Source organism: Ambystoma mexicanum, chromosome 3q (assembly GCF_040938575.1).
Source record: "Ambystoma mexicanum isolate Mex_15411 chromosome 3q, UKY_AmexF1_1, whole genome shotgun sequence".
NCBI classification, from domain to species: domain Eukaryota; kingdom Metazoa; phylum Chordata; class Amphibia; order Caudata; family Ambystomatidae; genus Ambystoma; species Ambystoma mexicanum.
The window spans coordinates 692,727,459-692,747,912 of NC_090926.1; the positions used below are offsets into that span (position 1 = coordinate 692,727,459).

The 20,454-nt window shown below is 45.6% G+C and overlaps 1 protein-coding gene across 3 annotated transcripts in view; it reads left to right on the forward strand.

The window, feature by feature from the left end:
* The window catches only part of OGFOD3 (2-oxoglutarate and iron dependent oxygenase domain containing 3), an 876,068-nt gene that overhangs the window by 165,799 nt on the left and 689,815 nt on the right, over positions 1–20,454 (forward strand). The gene's annotated exons all lie outside the window — the stretch shown is intronic.

Genomic DNA, 20,454 nt, shown 5'->3' on the forward strand with positions numbered 1-20,454 from the left:
TTAGTGACCACCATTTTTCTGGAACTGTAAACAAAACTAATTTACTTGGAAACATTTATTTAATGGATGTGTGTTTTGTACGGTGCCATGTACCACTTGGAGCCACTTCAAAATGACGTAGTATACATTTTGACACAATTCTGTTTTTGTGTGTGCACGTAATAATCACTGGGTTGTACTCTTTGATCCTTTAATATTACAGTATCCAGATGAAGACCTGTTGCTAAACTGTAATTTAAAGGAGTGGCCAGAATGATACTTGCCCTTATTTCAGTTCGCCAGTATTTTACGATCCATGTGAACAAGTGGAAAAATGAACTAGCAAATTATGTAGTTGCCAAGAGGCATTTAGGATGTGTTAGAACTTGCCTTTTGTTTCTGCTCATTCGAGCAAGCCCCTGTAAATGCCCACTCAAAGCAAATAAATAGATGGCGTGGCCCAGCATAATAACCAAGCAGCCAGTGTGCAGGGAGATTTGCAAAAAATGATGTGAAGCCCAAGTAAATGCACCCACCCATTCATTCAGCTCCCCAATCGAAAGAATTTTCTGAATTTTGACCATAGCTGATTGGACTAGCTATTGCATATTTTGAGAGGCCCAGATAGACCCTGTTAATGTGCCAGAGTGGCTGTTATACATTGGATCTATCAAGGTACTTGAACAGGTGAATGCAGAATAGTTGGACCACTTGGGTAATTTGAGAGCTTGCAGTCCAGATTAATGACCATGCTCCAAAATTACATGTTTAGCAACGGGCTAGGTCATATAATCTCAGGGTACTAGTTTTGGGCTCAGTTGTGAGGGGAGTTTGAAATTGCATGTTGTCATAAGTTTTACGTCATGCATTCATGGGTTTGGGGCAGGTAGACCTTTTAGTACTTTCTGTGGTGTTTTGCTATGCCCTTGTGGTTTTTAAAAATAGTTTGGTCTTGTGTGCACATACTTGCATAGAGATCCTTGTATCTTCCCAGGTAACTCCCATCCAACGCACAGCCCAGGTCAGTGTCTGCAGAACTCAGTAACCTGCTCTCTTCTGGACAGTTGGGCAGAGGTACATGGTGGCCCGGGGTTGTCTCTGCCACTTGGAGGGCAATTATGGGGAAGTCTGTGAGCCTCCTTGTGTGTTAGTGCTCTGTCACTACCACCACGACACCGCCATGGTTGCATCTATGAACTCAGGTCATAACACCCGGCACCCAGCCGTCACTTTCATGGGAGGTTCTGGTGACCAAGGTGGGCCCACAGATGTGTAGGCTGGGTCACCACGATTCCATGTTCAGCCTGCATCCAAAAATTCCTGTGGGTCGACGAGCACCTAGTGGGCAATCTTTGCCTCCCACGAGACCATGTCGAGGAGAAGTGTCGAGCATGTAGGCTCTTCAAACCGAGGACGTTGAAGGACAGTAAAATGAAACTCTGGACCCACCACGCCATGTAGGCCGAAGCCACCATAGACGTGGAAGGGTCCTTCAACAGACAGGCCAGCGCTCCTGTTATGGGGACGACCCCCCTGCGGCACGGGCTATCTCACAACCCCTACCTCCACTAAACACACAACCCTGGGCCGAGACTCGACGCAGTTGTCGACTAATGGCCCACCTACAACGTCTAGGGAGAGGTCCACAAGTTCACAGTCCTCCTGGGCATTTGCGACCCCGATCCCCACATGACAGGCCCTGACTGTCGAAAGACAGAACAGACGCTGTGCATAAATCCGCACCTGGATGTCGAACATCGGCTGACGAGGCGTCGGGCCACTGCATGACCGAAGTTTGATTTGTCGAAATCGAGTAAGGCTTCAGTGCAGGCGGGACTAGCCCACTTAGTGGAAAAACACATCCCGAAAGGGCTTAGAAAGGCTAAAGAGTATAAGAAGCGCGCTTCCAAGACGCTTCATAAGGATAGGTCACTCTTCCCCCCATCCAAGCCCAGCCTCACAAGGCTTTCCACACTCACAAGGGTTCTCAACCTCGGGGGGAAGATTCCATATCAGAAAAGGACTCCTTAGTAGGCACTGTAACCCCTCAGGCTGCCACACTAGGCCCTTTGTCCATCCCGAGCTCAGCCCAATGGACATGTGAAGACATAGATAGGGTGATGAGGAGGATGACCTTTATTGGCAATTTGTTTGCGAAAAATACAGAAGCTTTGCAAAACATCTGGAACACTCCTCCTTTTACAGCTGCCTCTGGCTCACAAGCCATTGCAAATGCCCCTACTAGTCAACCCCCATCTTAAAAGTCTCTTCCGGACACCCTGGATATTTCACCACAGGTTCAGCCTCCCTACGTAGATCTTTGACACTGAGACAGAGATGTACACTATAGCCACTCCCGTCAACCAGGACCCTCCGGTGGCAGATTCGCCTATTGACAACCAGCCCCTCCTGAATGGCATGCTCATTAAGGCGGCAGAACACTTTCAGATCAGAACACAAGAGACTCAGCAGGACAAGGAATTTGTTGAGGATATCTTGGGGGATAAGAAATCAGTTACCCAGTTTATACCAATACTACAATCTGTCCAGAGAAGGATCCAACTGTCTTGGGAAACACCAAATCAAATGCACGCTGTTAACCCACGCATAGATAATCTCTTCCGCCCAGCTCCCACCGACCACTCTATATCAGGGGACAGCTTAAACCTGACTGTCATGATCTCTGCTTCCAAAAGGTCAGGGTTTTCCCAACTCCCTTGGAAGCAGATCCATAACCCAGGTTCCGAGTGCCAACCAGTCCCAATTGGGACCTTTTGGACCCAGTCCTGGCGCCAGTGGCACCAGGCTCATAAATATGCCCAGTCCCAGCGCTGGAAGCGCCGGGCTCATAATGCTTGGGTGGACTTACCTGCAGCAGACCATGCTGCTTACTTGCCTGCCAGTTGAGCCTCTGATCCTCTTCTGTTTGGAACTACTTTTCCTGTTGGGTGGGGCAGGAGCCACTCCCTAGGTTCAGAACACTGGAACTCTTCTGGAAAGCAGGAACTCTTTTCTTACCTAGGCGTGGCTGTGGAAGGAGACACCTAAGCACTACAGGAGGCTATTTAAACCACACCCGATGGATGAATCTTGCTTTGCGTTATTCTGCATCCTCTGCAGCAGAACGCTCATCGTGTCTTCTGCATCTGATCCTGGGCCTAAGGAAAAAGGCTTACCATCCTGAATCCAGTCTTCAGCAACACCTATAAAGACAAGAAAGAACAGGTTAGCATTACGGTCTTCAGTGACAGCTCTTCACTTACCTGGTCCATCGGCTGTCACCAACGCCTCGCGCTGCATTCCGACATCTGAAAGACAAAAGCTTACCAACTCTTTGCACGCTCCGGAGGCCTTCGGCGCTGCATCCCGCATCTGAAAGACAAAACAAGGTGCGTTTAAAGACATTGGGGAACTTTAATACTCACGTGCCATTACTCCTTTCCACATCTAACCCAGTGGGTATTCCGGCACCCTGCAGCCGCTCCGAACTTGTACCTGCAAAATAAAAAGACAGTTAGAGCGCATCGTGAAGCAGGCAACAAGCGCTTACTTACGTGCTTCCAGGCGCTTCTATTCATCACACGGGCTCCATCTTCAACTCACTTCAGCCCGTCATCCACCATCGCCGGAACCCTGCAAAACAAGAGACATCATTACTAAAGACTTTAAAGACATTAGAATTACTCGAAACTTACCGTTCGTGCAGTAAACGACGGACAGCAGTCCTCTGAAGTCAAGAGGCCTGCTCCCCTTATCCAGTGAAGAAACTGGTTACAGCACCCTGCCCCGAGGCAGATGGAGAGCACGGCGTTCACTTACCTAAGGTGAGAGCATTAACCTTCGGGGTTCTACAGGAGAAGAGAAAGGGAAGAAGAGAGAGACATTTAATAACCCAGTTCATTAATCCCATATTTTCTATCTGCAGACATCTTACCCTTCGAGTCAGACATACAGTGCACAGAGGTCCAGCCCAAAGAGCCAGCCGTGTGTTACACATCACCTTTGAAGATACGGTATACGCCCAGTCAAGACCGGCGCCTCTACGGGAATCAGGTGAGCGTTACACTGACTCACTCGTGGTCACAACCAAAAGAAAGAGAGCGGGTACTCCACAAACTTCATCTGAGGCGCCACCTGACAAGGAAAGGTAACTCCTTTACACCATGGTCAGGAAGGTACAATGCGACTCTCTTAGCTAGCTTTAATTGTCATAAATGGGACGAGGTGTCCGCACTACTATCGTCAGCCCTGGAGCAGCACAGGGCAGAGCTGTCTCGAGCTGCATCCTGAAGAGCAATTTAGACGTTGCTGGCAATGCGGGAAGAATAATTGCGGAAGGCACTATTATTAAGTGCCATGCTTGGCTTCGCCAATCTGGCTTTAAGTAGAAGACACAAGCAACACTGCTAAATATACCTATCGAGCCCAATGTCCTCTTTGGAAAGGCAGTCGAGGACGCTCTAATGTCTGCAAAGGACGAATATGATATTCTGAAGTCCTTGGGACAGTTTACAGAAAAACCCTCAGGCCAAAGAGGGAATAGTAATTTTTGTCACTTCAGAGGACGAAATTCCCAAAGGGATTCAGAGTATGGCCAAATGCCCATGATCATTCTGGGATAACAATCGAGGCCCATCCTCACAGGGTTACCCAAGAGGACAGCACTGATCTCGCAGCTAGGGAGTTCTTCGACCTCTAGAGGTGGAGCAACCCCTCCAAAACAGTGACATTCCGCTTCAGGTGCCCTCCCATGCCTCTCCAGTAGGAGGGCACATTTCAATCTTCACCCAAGCATTGGAGGCGATCACCTCAGACAAATGGGTGATATCCACCATGGCGGGCGGGTACTGTGTGGAACTAATCCAGCGACAGCAGAACCATCCCCTGCGCCATAAGAAAAACTCAGAGGAAGAACAATGCATCCTTCTCGAGGAAATCGAGACGCTGCTCCTAAAGGACACCATAGAAGTCGTCCCGGCGAACCAGGTAAACAAGGGTATTTATTCAACCTACTTCCTTGTGCCAAAGAAAGATCTAACAGTACGCTGCAAACAAATATGTCAAGCCACAAAAATTCTACATGGCTATGCTACAAGAAGTAATCCCTCTGCTAAAGCGGGGTGACTACATGGCAACTCTGGGTGTGAAAGATGCTTATTTTCATATTTCAATGTTCCGAGCACACAGAAAAGTCTTGCGATTGAAGATAGCAAACCAGCACTACCAATTCAAGGTACTACCCTTCGGCATAGCTTCTGCTCCAAGGGTATTCAAGAAGGTACTGGTGGTGGTGGCATTGCCCATGCGCAGGGAGTCAATCCCAGTGTACCCTTACCTGGAGGAGTGGCTGATTACAGCGCAAACCCCCCAAATTTGCAGGACAAACATTCAAAGAACGATAAATCTTCTCTTTAAATTGGGCTTCTCAATAAATGAGAAAAAATCAAGCCTAGTGCCAAGCACAACCAAACAGTTCATAGGAGCTGTAATGGACACAAGGGAGGTCTTACTCTTCCCCTCAAAAGAAAAAGTCCATAACATGCTACTGCAAATACCACATTATCAGGCCGGTCGCCACATAAGCGTACGCAAAGCTATGCGATTGCTAGGCATGATGGCATCTTGCATTTAACTGGTGCTGCATGCGCCCCGGTCACTGGGACGATCTAGTGGTCTTTTCCCCAACACTCGTACTTAACCTTCGCTGGTGGACAAGGGAGAATCTTCTAAGGGGCAAACCCTTCCACAACCCAGAAGTGCAAGCTATAGTGACAACAGGCGCCTTGTTTTCCGGGTGAGGGGCTCATCACCTTCATCACACAGCTCCCGGTCTGTGGACTCATGCCACTGCACAGAACCACATCAGCCTGTTAGAACTGCTGGCAGTATTCAAAGCCCTGCAGGCATTCGAGATACAGCTAACCAGTCTGTTGGTACAAATCCTCACCAACTGCACAACAGTGATGCTTTACATCAACAAACAGGGGGGCACACACTCTCCAAATCTGTCCAAACTAGCACAACAGATTTGGAAATGGGCTCTCAAATGGAAGATATTCCTATCGTCGCAACATGTTGCAGGGGAACTCAATACGTTAGCAGACTCTCTAAGCAGAGATACCCTACCATAGGAACACGACTGGCAACTAGACACACAAGTCGTAGATCACCTCTTCTCTCAATGGGGTTACCCCACGCTAGACTTGTTCGCCACAAGCGAAAACCAGCAATGCACAGACTTTGCATCCAGGTTCCCACAACCAGGCTCCAAGGGGAACACCCTCTGGATGAACTGGTGAGGGAGGTTTGCCTAGGCTTTTCCTCCCACTCCTCTCATGAACAAGGTGGTGAACAAGATTCACAGGGAACAAGTGACACTCGTCCTAGTTGCTCCCATGTGGGCGAGACAGCCATAATATCCACATCTGCGCAAACTGGCGATGTGCGATCCCATCAAACTCCTGTGCCAGACATACCTACTCATTCAGCACGGGGGAACAACAATGCACCCTCAACCTCAATCTATGAACTCAGCAGCGTGGCTCCTGAAGTCATAGAGTTCTGACATCTTAGCCTGCCACAGAGGTATATGGACATCCTAAAGGAAGCAAGAAGACCAAACACTAGGCACTGTTATTTCGACAAGTGGAGGCGATTTGTAGTTTGGTGCCAGTCTAAACAAATAAACCCCATAGAATGTATTCCATCTCGCATTCTAAATTATATGCTCCACTTGCTAGATTCAGGATTAGACTTCAACTCTATAAAGGTCCGCCTGGTGGCTTTATCGGCTTACACCACCTCCCACAATAAAGTATCATGGTGGAAGGACCGGTCATTGAAGCATTCATGGAGGGAGTAAAACAACTCCACCCTCCCATTTCTAACCCAACGCTGGGATGGGATCTCAATGTAGTACTCGCTAAGCTCATGGAACCCTTCGAGCCGATGCATAAGTCAAGTCTTAAGCACCTGACCTACAAGACTGCCTTTTTAGTGGCTATTACTTCCATAAGAGGAGTTGGTGAATTACAAGCATTGTCAGTGCAGGATCCTTTCTTTACCATGCACAAGGACAAACTGGTTTTACGCACTCATCCTAGGTTTTCCCCCCCAAGTTCCTCTAAATTTCACGTAAACCATTCCATCGAGCTACCCGCCTTCTTCCAGAACCCCACCAGCTCAGCTGAGGTTAAACTCTACACACTAGAGGTAAGGAGGGCGGTCCTTTACTATGTAAACAAGACCAGACCACTGAGGAAAACAGATCAACTGTCTCTGTAGCACCAGGCAGAGAAGGAGACCGCATTTCCAAGAATGCCATCTTCAGATGGATAGTCAGATGTATACAACTGTGCTATTCTCTATCAAACAAGACACTGCCTTTCACACCAAGAGGTCACTCCACAAGCAGCACAGGAGCCACTCTGGCTTTCATTGCAAATGTCCCCCTAGACAGCATTTGCAAAGCAGCTACATGGAGCTCAGTACACACCTTCACTCAACACTACTGCATTGACACACATTCCAAGACAGATACACAAGGACAAGCGGTTCTAAAACATCTGTTTGCCAATGAACCTTCTCACAACCCACCACTTTCTCCTAACACTGCTCGCTAATCTATGAACAGCATGTGATCTAAGCAGATTCCACAAGCCTCAGAAGGGATACATTACTCAACGTAATCGTATTTCTGATGCTTGTATCTGCAACCCACACTTCCTCCCCTTGGAGAGAAGGTGCATGTATGCTTTATGAGCTTGTTTGGTACATATCTGCTTGGATTCACCTGTACTCGCGCTACACTTCATGCTACCTCATGTCAGAAACAAAACAATCTGAGGGTCCTCGATGCATGATGGACCATGGATACAGAGGACGTTGCACTAGGGATAATATTACTGGCACGCCTTGTCGATGTCACTTTTTGAATATCGAAAACAGCTGTAATACTCTGCAGCTTCCACTAGATGTCGGCCTATGCACAGCATGTGAATCTATAATGTATCTCATATGCATTGCCCATAGAACAAATTGCCTTCCAATCCACAACATCAAGAGGATTTGGAGGGGAACAGGAGGGTTGGGGCTTTGAAAATCGATCCACTCTCTTGTTTACCATCCAGCACCTGAACTGCTGCATAACCACAACAGTTTTCCTTTATGCCATTGTGTGCAACACACAAGTTGGTGGTCTCCCTTGTCGCTCATTTGTGATTTGAACTCTGTGGGGGTGGCGACGAGATTTTACCAATAAGTATGGGTGCGTGTTTAATGTCTTGCACCATTTAAGCAACACTTCTCAAAGCTGTGAACTTCTGGACACGGCCCAATCTGTGTGCAGCAGATCAAAGGACAAGTGCTCACGGTAGCCAAGGGTGAGTTCTGAGTCACTCATCCTGCCAACAATCACCTTCTTTTTCAACCACAGTTGGTTGGAAGCTCAACAAGGGTACATCCAATCTGCCCCACAACCTAGCCTAATCTTTCAAACAGTTGACCAGATGTAAAATGTCTACTCCGATGGCCCAGTCCTTACTAAGCAGAAACTTAAAGCCTTTCCTTCATGACAACTGGCTAGATTGACTTAGCCAATCCTATTCAGGGTTTAGAAGCTTCCAAGATCTAAAACAACAAAAAGATTGATCTTCTAGCTTTCAACGCAGAAAGCAATAAAGAAAATAGTGGGTTAAGCTTCCAGACCACCAGGTTAGATCCTAATTAGTGCAATGATTTCCTGCTTCCCTTTCATTCCACCCTATGGGAATATCAGGAAGACCTTAATGTACCATCTTGGGGAGACCTATCCAGATATCCTGGGATCCTTTCAGTAGTGAGTAGAGGTTTCTGCCTCCTACTTCATATTTTCCCGATTTCACCCATCGCTGGCTCAGGTTGGCAGTGGCACATTGTCAGCAGAAGTGACTGAGCTGCCCTTGACCTGAACAATACCCTAGGTTGCAATAGGCTTAGCATTCAAGGTGCCCACAGTGCAAAAGTACAGGCAAGCTTGTGCACAATTTTAGACCTTTCTCACACAGTTGTCCTTCCCCTGGACATACTCCCGGCGCAGATTCCCACATTGCCCTGTAACTGGGATGGGTAGGAGTGAAGTATGTGTAGCTCCATGTTCCAACTTAGCCATGCACTGCTGCTTTTCACCTGCTCAAAGAAGGTTTCAGTGCAAGTTTCTACTTTTGAGTCCCAACTGGGCCTCAAGGGTGTACCAAGGTCATGGATGGGGTGGCAGCAGAGCAGATAGTTCAGGGGGTGTAGGTGCCCCCTATTTGAATGTCTGGCTGGTATGGGACAATGATCTGGCAGAGGTTAAGTCAAATCCTCAGACCTAGCTGAATCTGCTTTTTAGATTCGAATTGGCAGTCAGTGTGCAGAAATCCTGTTTGATGCCTTTGCAATGGCTTCATAAACTACTCATAAGTAGAGCATGACATGTGCCGTTTTACTGGAGATAGAATTTTTGACAATTACAGAGCAACCTGGCCTATTCTTTCATGACCCTCAACCATGTGGGGTTTCAACAGATTCTGGGTTTTGTGCCTTCCTCTTTGCCAATAGTAGCCATAGCCAGACCTAAGATGCGTAGAGTTCAACTTTTATTGGCTCTTTGGAATCCAATCCACATATCGTTCAGATCTTAATTTCTTTCTATGAAAGTGGTGCAACTTTGTGAAATGATTGTCTTGCACTTCAGTGTTGGAAAAAATCTGATATTTCTCTTATTATACAGATATTTAATGGGTTTATATATTCTAACACTGCCTTGCTCCTCTGGCTTTGTCAGGATCAATCTCTTGAAATATTTGTAAATGCAAAATGTCTTATATTAAAGTCTCTGGCTCTCAGAAATCTCTGAACCACTGCCCATGTGCTAATGTCTCTTCCTTCTTGATGCCAAGACAGTTGCAGCTTCTCTTGGGTCTCTGGGCATGACTTTCTTGTGTGGTTGAAATATACTAAGTATCAAGAAACAATTCTGCTTTAGTTACCCAAACTTTAATAGTACCCATGTGAAGAAATCGGAAATGCTTGGACTTGCAACTCTCAAAAAAGTCCTCTGTGTCACCTCAACACCATGTCTCAGTGCTAATGTGCTAGTTTGCTGTAGCAGATGTATAGCCACCTTCCCTAAACAAGTTTCTGGTAGACTTGTCATTGAAAGGGCTACTATATTCTGTCATGAAGTATCTATACTAAATAGTTATTTATAACTGTAGTTGATGCCTATGTGTTGGGTTCACTTGACTTTGTCAACTTTACTTTATCAATACATTAGCTTTGTTAGCGGTTCTTTATTTGAAACAATTGACTTAATTAGTGCTCACACGTCTCGTGCATTTCTTAGCACTTGTCCTTTTGATTCACTTGACTGGTGTGCTAAGTCAAAATCAGGAGACGGACAACTCATTGTGGCTTAACTCCATTTCTTTACTATATTCCCAAAATCCTGTACCAGTCCTACGACTCTGGTTCCTGTGCGAAAGACAGGAAGGCGAAATGGAGCAAGTCAGGATGTCGTAGAAAAAAATAGTCTGTCTGCTGTCTAGAAAACAGAAACTAGCCTGATCATAGCTCTACCGCTACAAAATAAAATAATCTAATAAAAACAAAATAGCACATATGGTCTTTTCCCCAAAGAGTATATCCCTGTCTGGTTTCCGATTCGCCATAGACTGTCCCAGGATTAGAGAAAGGGCTGTTTTCCCTAAGCAGGATTCCAGACTGATCACTAACCAATGTCTGTGGGCCTTTCGCCCAATCCACAGTTCCAACAAAAAGAATCCATACGTTTCCTTCGGGCCTCCTTCCTGGTATGCAATGGAGTAATCAGAGTCTCTACCCCCCTGACCTGCTATTCATTTAGGGCTTTCTATAAAGCAAAGTCCTCGCATTGCAGGCTTGGTTCGCTGTTCTTTTGGCTCCTACCCCTTGCTGGGGTCTCGGGTTGGATGCCCCCCTTTGGGGTTGATGTGCTTGTGGCCCACTCTGGGCCTGATAGGTTCTCAGGTTCTCTCCCCGCCCCGAGGTCTCGGGATTCACACACCCTCGTGGGGTATCTTTTTTTTCTCAACCCCGCTTCGGATGTTTAGTCTTTCAGCCCCTTTCAGGCTCTTCACTTCTCACCATGGCTTAGGCTAATACGGTCTCGCCCCAGCTTGGATTATCTAATGCTTCAGCCACTCTTGGTCTATAAATCTTCTCACACCCAGGTTCAGTATATGGGGCCTCGCCACCATTTGAATTATCTGGAAGTCGGTTGCAGAGTCTTTGGGTCTGCATTACAGAAGGTTCCACTCTTTTTTGGCTGCTGCTGCTGACTACAATCATTGGACTGCCTTCAGTCCTCTTTCTACTGCAATCACTGCAATCACCCAAGAACTTAAAATCCCCAGAACACCGCAGAGCGGCCACGGAGTCGGTTGCAGAGTCTTTGGGTCTTTGGGCTCGGCGGGCCACGCGGCGCCCGCCCCCACCAATACTGTGAGAGACATTCCACGATTTCACCGACCTGCGTGATTAGTAGAACTCGACCCTACTCCTATTCCTACAGCTGCCAGCCTTTCCCCCTCAATCCCCTGACCCCTGCCCACCGTAGAAGCGACGACCCTCTCCCCCACCCCGAACCTCCCTCAATCTTCACAAGACCCACGAAGGAGCTCGCGGGTGTGCTGAAATCCTTGGGGAGAGTACCGGGGAGAGTTCCGTCCCCCCGCGGTATGACTGACTAGAAACCTTTGGCCCAACACCCCGCCTCAATCACTCATCCATTCAACCACCTCTGCACAGCGGGAATTTGGAAAAGTGACGACCCTTACCCCTGGCCTCCGCTCCAGCTGTTACCCGGCAGACTCCTTCTGCGGAACTCCTCGCGCTTGGCCCACTCTGCAGGGGTCGACGCGGCGCCGCCAGACATCGACCGTCGGCACTGCCCAGTACACGGGGTGTAGCGGCTCGGCGTGGGATCCCACAGCAGCTTCTTTGCCCCTTAGAGAGGCCTGCGGCTCCCCAAGCCAGCGCCCTCACAACACCAGCGAGAGCCTCCAATTTCTAGAACTGCACGGCGCCTCAGCGCTCCAGTCTGCCACCCAGCCACCGCCCACGAGGCACCTACACTAGCGGAGTGCTGAGTGCCGGTAAGGCCTGAGATCCTGAACCGGCCGGCACAACCATTTTGACACCAACGAGTGTCGGCGTGACCGAACCCCAGCGGAGCATTCCAGCAGCGAGACATCAGAGCGGGCTCAACGGCGCGCTTCCCCCCCGAGCGCGAGGACACACCTCCTGGCACACCCCTTTCATCACACCCACCCCAGTCACTCCTGTAACAACGGCAACAGAGAAGTGACAGAGGAGTGACACTGCAGCGCCCCCCGCTGACACACCCTCATTGGATCCCGCTTTCCTCACGAGAGCAAAAGAACTCGACCCAAACAGCGCCCTCCCTCGCCATCATATATACAGACAACCACGCAATCAGCGAAGAACACAGTCTTCCGACAGAGCTTTTCTCCAAGCCACAGTGCCCTCCATAGCATGATACGAAGCTAGAGGGAACCTCGAAAGAAAACGCTCTGGAAGAGAACCAAGAAGTACACCCCTTGAGCTTCTCTACCATCAGCCTACCTGACCTACTACTGCAAACCGGCACAAAACAACGTGAACTACAAAGAACTGCCAGCCTCTAGAACTACCCACTCCCCAACCCCCCAAGGTCTCAACCCTTCATCCAAGACAAGCCTACGCTCCCAACAAGAACAGTGAAAGGGTCTGACGCCTGGCCAACATACAGCACTTATCAAGGAATTAAACCACCCTGATCCCCGGCCTTTCTGCCTTGTAAACCCCCAAACGAAACAGCCCTATGCTGGGTGACCGAAAGGACTAGATCCTTGGATCCCAACAAAGAAGGTTCAACAGCTTACACTACACTCTTGACAGAGATCTCGTTCGAACTACGTACAGGAGACCGAAAGGGCACGTCCCTTGGATCCTGCACTCCATATCCACCTCAATACAAAGCCTAACACTGGTAGGAGACTGAAAGGGCCTGTCCCTTGGATCCCAACAAAGAAGGCACAGCAACTCACGCCACATTCATGCCAGAGATCTCGCTCTACTAACGCCCAGGAGACCGAAAGGGCGCGTCCCTTGGATCCTGAACTGAATACCCATTTCAACGCAATTCCAAGCGCTGTTAGGAGACTGAAAGGGTTTGTGCCTTGGATCCTAACAAAAAAATACACCAATTCACGAAGAATGTCTACAAACCGAACCACCAAGCAACAAACCATTCAACGTCCAAAAACAAGATAAAGAACAAAACTTAATACTGCTGCTTCCTCTGACCAAGACTCGTCACAACTAACCATGGAACAATCATTTCAAAGAGCACCAAATCTCAAAGGAACTGCAAAACTCTCATCAATGAATTCTGAACGGAAACAGAAGACCCCCCCCAGCATCAATACCACACTTCAAGATAAACCCCAACCTGAATTTGAAAGACAAACTCCTGAGGCCATTCACCATCCCAACCTTGAAGAAATATTACCCATTCAAATCAAAACACAGGCACAAATTCATAACCCTAGTACCGCAAACCAGCGACACGATTCAGCACTCTCAACCATTCACACCTCTCTGTTGCCCACCAGCAACCAGGCAACTGATACCACCGCCCGGTCCATCGACAAGGGACAAACTTCAAAGGTCAGTCCTCAAGGTAACATGACAGAAGATGGAACACCAGCACTTATACCTCTCAATCAAGAAACGCCTCTCAAAAATAACTCTAACCTTCAAGAACCTAGAACAACGACACCCGAACACAGCCACCCTCAAAATAACAATCCAAATCACTCTAGTGACAAAACCAACACAGCAAACACAGAAGTTCAAACATCAAGAGAACGAAGAAATACAGCACCTTCCAAACCTACCGCTGCAACACAAGAAACACACAACATGTCGACAAAAGATCTTAACAACTACATACCTTGAAAAGACACCCCAACACACCAACCAACTGAGCATAGAGACAACACCAATCTCCAAAAACCAACATGGACGATATCTCAAACGAAGAAAGAAAAAGCAAGACTAGCGAAAATCACGTGGCCACAAACTCACAACTCAATCAAGCTCCCACAACCATTAGATGCTGCCGGCAGCAAAACGATAATCAAGGCAGCAAGATTATCGATGGACGTCCCCGAAATCGAATCAATAATGACAAGCATTGAAAAAAGAAAGGAAATATTTGGTAACTTGAGCGAAAAATATCAACTCCATCTAACCTCGACTCCGTGTATCACACACGATACGCAGAAATTACCCGTTAAAACAGAACCTCAATCTGGTTATACTGGGAAACAAACCCTTCCAACACACTTTAATTACGACTCAGATGACTCCTACTACACCCCAGATCCTACAACCAAGAACCTAATACCGATCCCTCTACAAGACCAGAACACCAATACCTCACCAAAAGATCAAGACCTCGATGAAGACAATAACCCCAGAATTCTGACCACGATGATAGGCCTACAAAATATGCTCATCGCAGTACTCTCCCAATCGACGATTCCTTTTCTTAAATTACACGAAAATATGAAAGACAGCATCAAGGATCAAGCAACTCTTAGCCCTGATACTCTCCAAACATATCTACATGGAGAACTTTGTATCGACAATCGAATCTCGCTTGATTGCCGAAGCAGAAGAATCACATCGCTGGCAACAAAGACTAGCTGAAATAGCGAGAGGCGACCGCCAAGAAAAAACAAAACTAACAGAACTCTTACATCTCCTTAAAGCACACCACCAACAGCAACCAGCTCCGCAACTGAATCTACTTACCGATCAAGGAACACCAGCTGTCCCTACTGCGAATTCACTGCAACAACCAATTGCCAAAGCACCGATTCACGAACAGTACACGCTGAAAGGAACAGCTGGAATAATTACCATCTCACAATTGAACACCATAGAACCCAAGCAACCAAACAAGAACCCTACAGAAGCGTATCAGATCTTTGCAAAAGAAAAAAACCCAAAGGACCCAAAACCAACACAATCAAAAACCAACAAAAAATGACAACCGGGTTCAAGAGCGTTCCTGAGAACCGTGAAACCAACCAACCAACTTCACACAGCTCCAAAATCCAAAACTCAAAGTCTACTGACATCATTAAACACCCAAATCCAAAGACAACAAAGACTTAAAACCAGACACAGCCCCAAGCGCCACAAAGATCTCTAGATACATTGCCCATAGATGAAAAATTACTCGATCTATCCACCCATACAACCCACAGGCCATGCAAGCTTCATAATAGATGAATACCCCTGGAACATGAACAACCAACAGTGGATAACTATGAAGAAATCTCATACTTCTCTCTGGAAGAAATTTCAGATGTGTCCCTGAAAAGTGATACAACAAATGAAACAATAAGGGAAATTTATGGTCAGGTTTCATCGGACTCACTCACGGCAAGATCACAAGACTACACTGAACACAGTCACAACCTCCCATCATTTGTCAGTCCGCTACGACAAAACCAAATCTACGAAATCCACATTGAAAATGAAACTGAAAGACCGGAACCATTAATTCTAAATAAAAACACCTCTTTGGAGTAATACCGCACCTAGACAAAATAGCAACAAAAGACATCGACTACATAACATTCAAAGACGGCCTAAACTTAGACAAGCTTGTTGTTGAGCTAGGAACTGATCTAATAAAGACATCACCAGCTACAAAAGCTTGGATTCACATGCTGGGCTGCCACAACCACAAGAGCAGCTAACAAACAAAATACAGAGAAATGATTGACAGAGATGACTATTGGCAACTCCAATCGAGATCACAAATGAATAATTACACCACTGACCATCCAGGAGCTGACAGAAAGCAGAGCCAATCACCGCAAACGCAACAATCACGCAGAGCCGAACAACCGATTAGAAGAACCTATGACTCGGAAACTTCATTCACAGAAACTGCATCCTTAGAATATCCAACCAACTCCCACTCATAACAACCAACGAACCTGGGATACATGTGGTCACCCTGCTCGTGGAATACCAGAGGAAACTTGCATCTTTTTACCAAATCCTCTCAAGATCTAGAACACTATCAAATCATATGCCTTCAAGAGACCTGGCTCAGCAAACCTCCTGCCTGTGACGGCTTTCTCACTCACCAGCATCAGGCCTCCTCACCCTAATCGAGATAAACCCCCACTGGATAGTAGAGCAGTGAAAACATCAACCCCTGAGCCCAATTAACAAAACTAACGAGCATCGAGAATCAACCAAAGGAAAATAAATACGACACAACTGTTGCAATATTAAACCTGTACTGGAACCCTGTAGCAATATCAACGGAAGCATTCATCGACAGAGTGTTCATGGCAATTGACGAGGTCGTGACAACTCGCCAACTACCAGAAATAATAATCTGCAGAGACCTGAACATCAATCTATTCACTCAGAACGGAACTCTCCGAACTCATTCACAACTTTCACCAAAAGCAAACAGATGGATGAACGAAATCACAACTTGCAATCTCATCCTCTTGGACCATGCAACGAACAACCCCACAGCTTACACGCCAACCTGGACCAGAGGATCATCAACCGCAATCATTGATTATACACTTCTTTCATACAACTTGCACAAATCTGTCATGAAATCTCAAACGATAACAACTGACAAAAGTGATCATAACCAACTCACTGTGCACTCGCGGCTGCCAACTGAACAAAGAGAACTAACCCCAGTAGGCTCTCTAGAACTGGATGGAACAACATCTTGCTTACGGATCCCACAACCAGCTATGGCAAACCTACCAAAGAAACTCTATGCTTCCAACTTGACAGATCCGGAAAAACTTAACTATGAATGGATCCTATTGCCCTTCTGGCAAACACTCAAAAACCAGCCATATCCACATCATCGCCATACCTACAATCAGGAAATGGCTGACAAGAAAAAATACCTAACACCATCAATACGGCACCTAAAGAAAATAACATCCAGAGAAAATAGGACACAGATCAAAAATCTGAAACATAAATACGCCAATTGGAGAAAATCTCACCAAAAAATCCTTCAACAAGCTGATGCAGAAAACATAATGAAACTATACAAGTCACACAACACGAGAGAGCTATGGAATTTTCTCAACGACAACTTTCAAAAACAACACAAACTAACAGCTAACGTTGCGCAAAAAACCTGGATCACGCACTTTTGGACCATCTATGGAGTCCGAACAACGCAGCCTCAAGATGAAACGATCAAAAATGAACCGAAATGGCATATAAACGCAGAATATGACGACTTCATACAGCTCATCAAAAACTTGAACACGTCTAGAACGCTGTCCAGTCAAATGGTCGAATATATTTGATCGAATGACAAATTGGTCGAATCAATTTGGTCGAAAAAAAAAAGGTCGAATTTTTTTTTTAAGTATTTTTTTTTTTTTTGCTCTAGTATAGGTAAAAAAAGGTGTTTTAACACCAAAAACAGGGGTTGGGGGGGGACCCCCCCAAAAAAAAAAATAAAAAAAAAAATTCGACCAAATTGATTCGACCATATTGTAATTCGATCAAATGCATTCGACCAAATGTCTGGTAACCGTCTAGAACACCTGGCCCCAGTGGACTATTCAATGCCGTCATCAAGCTAGACCCGTCCGCCTGGGCGAATTTCATGTGTCGCATCATAACTTTGGTAAACAAACTCAAACACATTCCAAACTCCTGGAGGTCGGCTACAATTGTTCCAATTTATAAGCAAGGTTCCAGAGACGATCCACAGAATTTTTGTCCAATTGCCCTATTAGATCCGCTTGGAAAACTATTTGTGTCAATACTACTGAAACAACTAACTGCCTGGGCAATTGAAAACGGCAAATTCTCGATCAGGCAAACAGGCTTCACTGCCAATGTTGGAACCAACATCAATCTGATATTACTCCATCTAATAAAGCATAAAGCCATCAACTCTCACACCACCATACATACAGCATTCATTGACTTGAAGATGGCCTTTAATGCCATCTCACAGCACAAACTATGGTCAAAACTCAGAGCATGGAACTGTCCATCAAACATTCTCAAACCAATCATCCTACTATACTCAGAAACTTCCATAAAAGTGAGACTATCAAAACTGGGAGCTACCACCAACGCCATTCCCACAGTAAACGGTCTGAAGCAAGGGTGCCCCCGGCAGCAACCTTATACAATCTGTTCACAGCGGACATCGAAGAACACCTAATCAGTAATCAAACCAACCCTCCGAAAATAAATTCAACACCAGTTCCTGCCATGGCATATGCAGATTACATCGTTCTGCTGGATAAAACACCCACCGGACTGCAAGCATATTTGACAGCCCTGAGCAGCTATATGGAAAAATTTTTACTAACGATCAACATTACAAAAACCAAGACAATGACCTTAATTAAACCACCTACAAAAAACCCCAAACCAACCGACTTTCTAAATTAATGGAAACCAAATAGAAAATGTGACAACCTTTAAATATCTTGGTATCCTAATAAATCAATCAAAATCGGAGGAACAATGGCTCGACAAAATTGAACAAACATAACAAACCCTGGCAAGACAAGGATGTATACTTCACAGGAAATACGGCCAGTTTTCTTTCAAACCCATCATTGCCTATTACAGACAAAAATACATCCCTATACTAACATATGGAACAGAAGCAATGTTGAACGCCCGCACAATAAACTGGATGAAATTTGAAGCAATTTTTTGCCGCAAAATTCTCTGCCTACCACTCATATCCAATGCCAAGAATATGATTTAAAATGGCAACCCAATCAATTGCATCTACTGTACTATGGAAAAGACTAGGCATCTTTCGAAAAATACTTACCGACCAAAAAACCCCAGCGATTCAAATCCTGTGGGCTCAAGCAAATACCTCCAACAACACGGTATTACAAAAATGGAAACATTCTATAAGGAAGGAAATGGAAAACGAAGAGATAACAGAAGAACTTCTAACTCTCCGACCACAATACGCAAAAATAAAACTCCTCCAGAATGATTGGATAAAAACGATGCAAACAAAAAATGGCTACAAACAGAATCTCCAATGCACCAAAGATAACAGGAAAATCCATGAGCTACCTCCATATCTTCAAATCTTCCCAGACCAGATCATTAAAACTACATTTCTAAGAATACGTCTGAACATTCTACCTACGAACTCATACCTATCAACAACGAGGCAGATTGATGCCACAAACAACTACTGTCGATTCTGCAAGGATCAAGCAATCCCGGAAACACTATTTCACCTGGTCATAGAATGCCAATCACTCTCCTCTCGGCGTAAACAATTTGGAGCTTTCTTTCAACTCTCATCACGACAAATGAACACTCAAGAAAGATGGGCCGCCCTACTCAGTAGACATAACAACAAATATACATACACAATTACTCTTTCTTAGCACTATACTAGAACTCAGTAAAAGAACACCATGAGACTCAATTCAAACCATTAGTTTCTAATATCCACAGATAAAGATGAAAATGATGAAAAAGTTTACAAACAAACTAAATCATCAACAAAAAAAAAATTACCTGCTGCTTCTGCCTTCTTGGGCTGTTCTGCTGATAACCCAAACCGGGGTGAGAAGGCGGTCTGCCCGCTGTGAGGGGTCAGCAATGCAAGACTCAAGACTTAGTATTATCAAGGTTCAGCATTTTATTTTAAGCAAAAATAAACAATAAACCCTAACTAAACCTATTTTACCAGGGTACTCCCTACCTAGTCTAGGATCTAGAGGAAAACCTCCTAGCATTCACAATACTAAGCCTCACACCAAACAATATAAACATTACAATAAATATAAAAGCAACATAAATGAAAGTTACCAAACAACCTGTGTCTTGGATGACTTCTACTTGTCCTGGGCAAATCTTGCTCCCCCAGAAATGTCCCAAAGTCCATTCTTCCAAGGAAAAGAATATTGAAAAGTTACAATGAAACAAATGTTCACACAAATAAAAATCCACTGGTAGCAGTTCTTCTTTGCTTGATGAAAAGATCCCCCTTTCCAAATTCCACAAAGAAAACAATAAAAACAATGGGATTCCTGGATATCTATCATGAAATCAGACAACCATGAAATATATGTCTTCCGTGTAACTTGACACGTAGTGAAGAATACGTGGGCTTCCCACCAATCGGACCCTATGGACGTCTTAAACATACGTACAGAAGGACAAATTGATTTGAATATGGATCCCATGGAACACCAGGCTGAAATGAAGAAAACAGATGTACTTGTTAATGACAATATTGAACACTGTGCAAAACAAGGAATATTCAAACCCTTTCTAACCTGTATTGAATGATTGACTTGAGTCAAAGTAGTAGAACAGAGAGCCAGG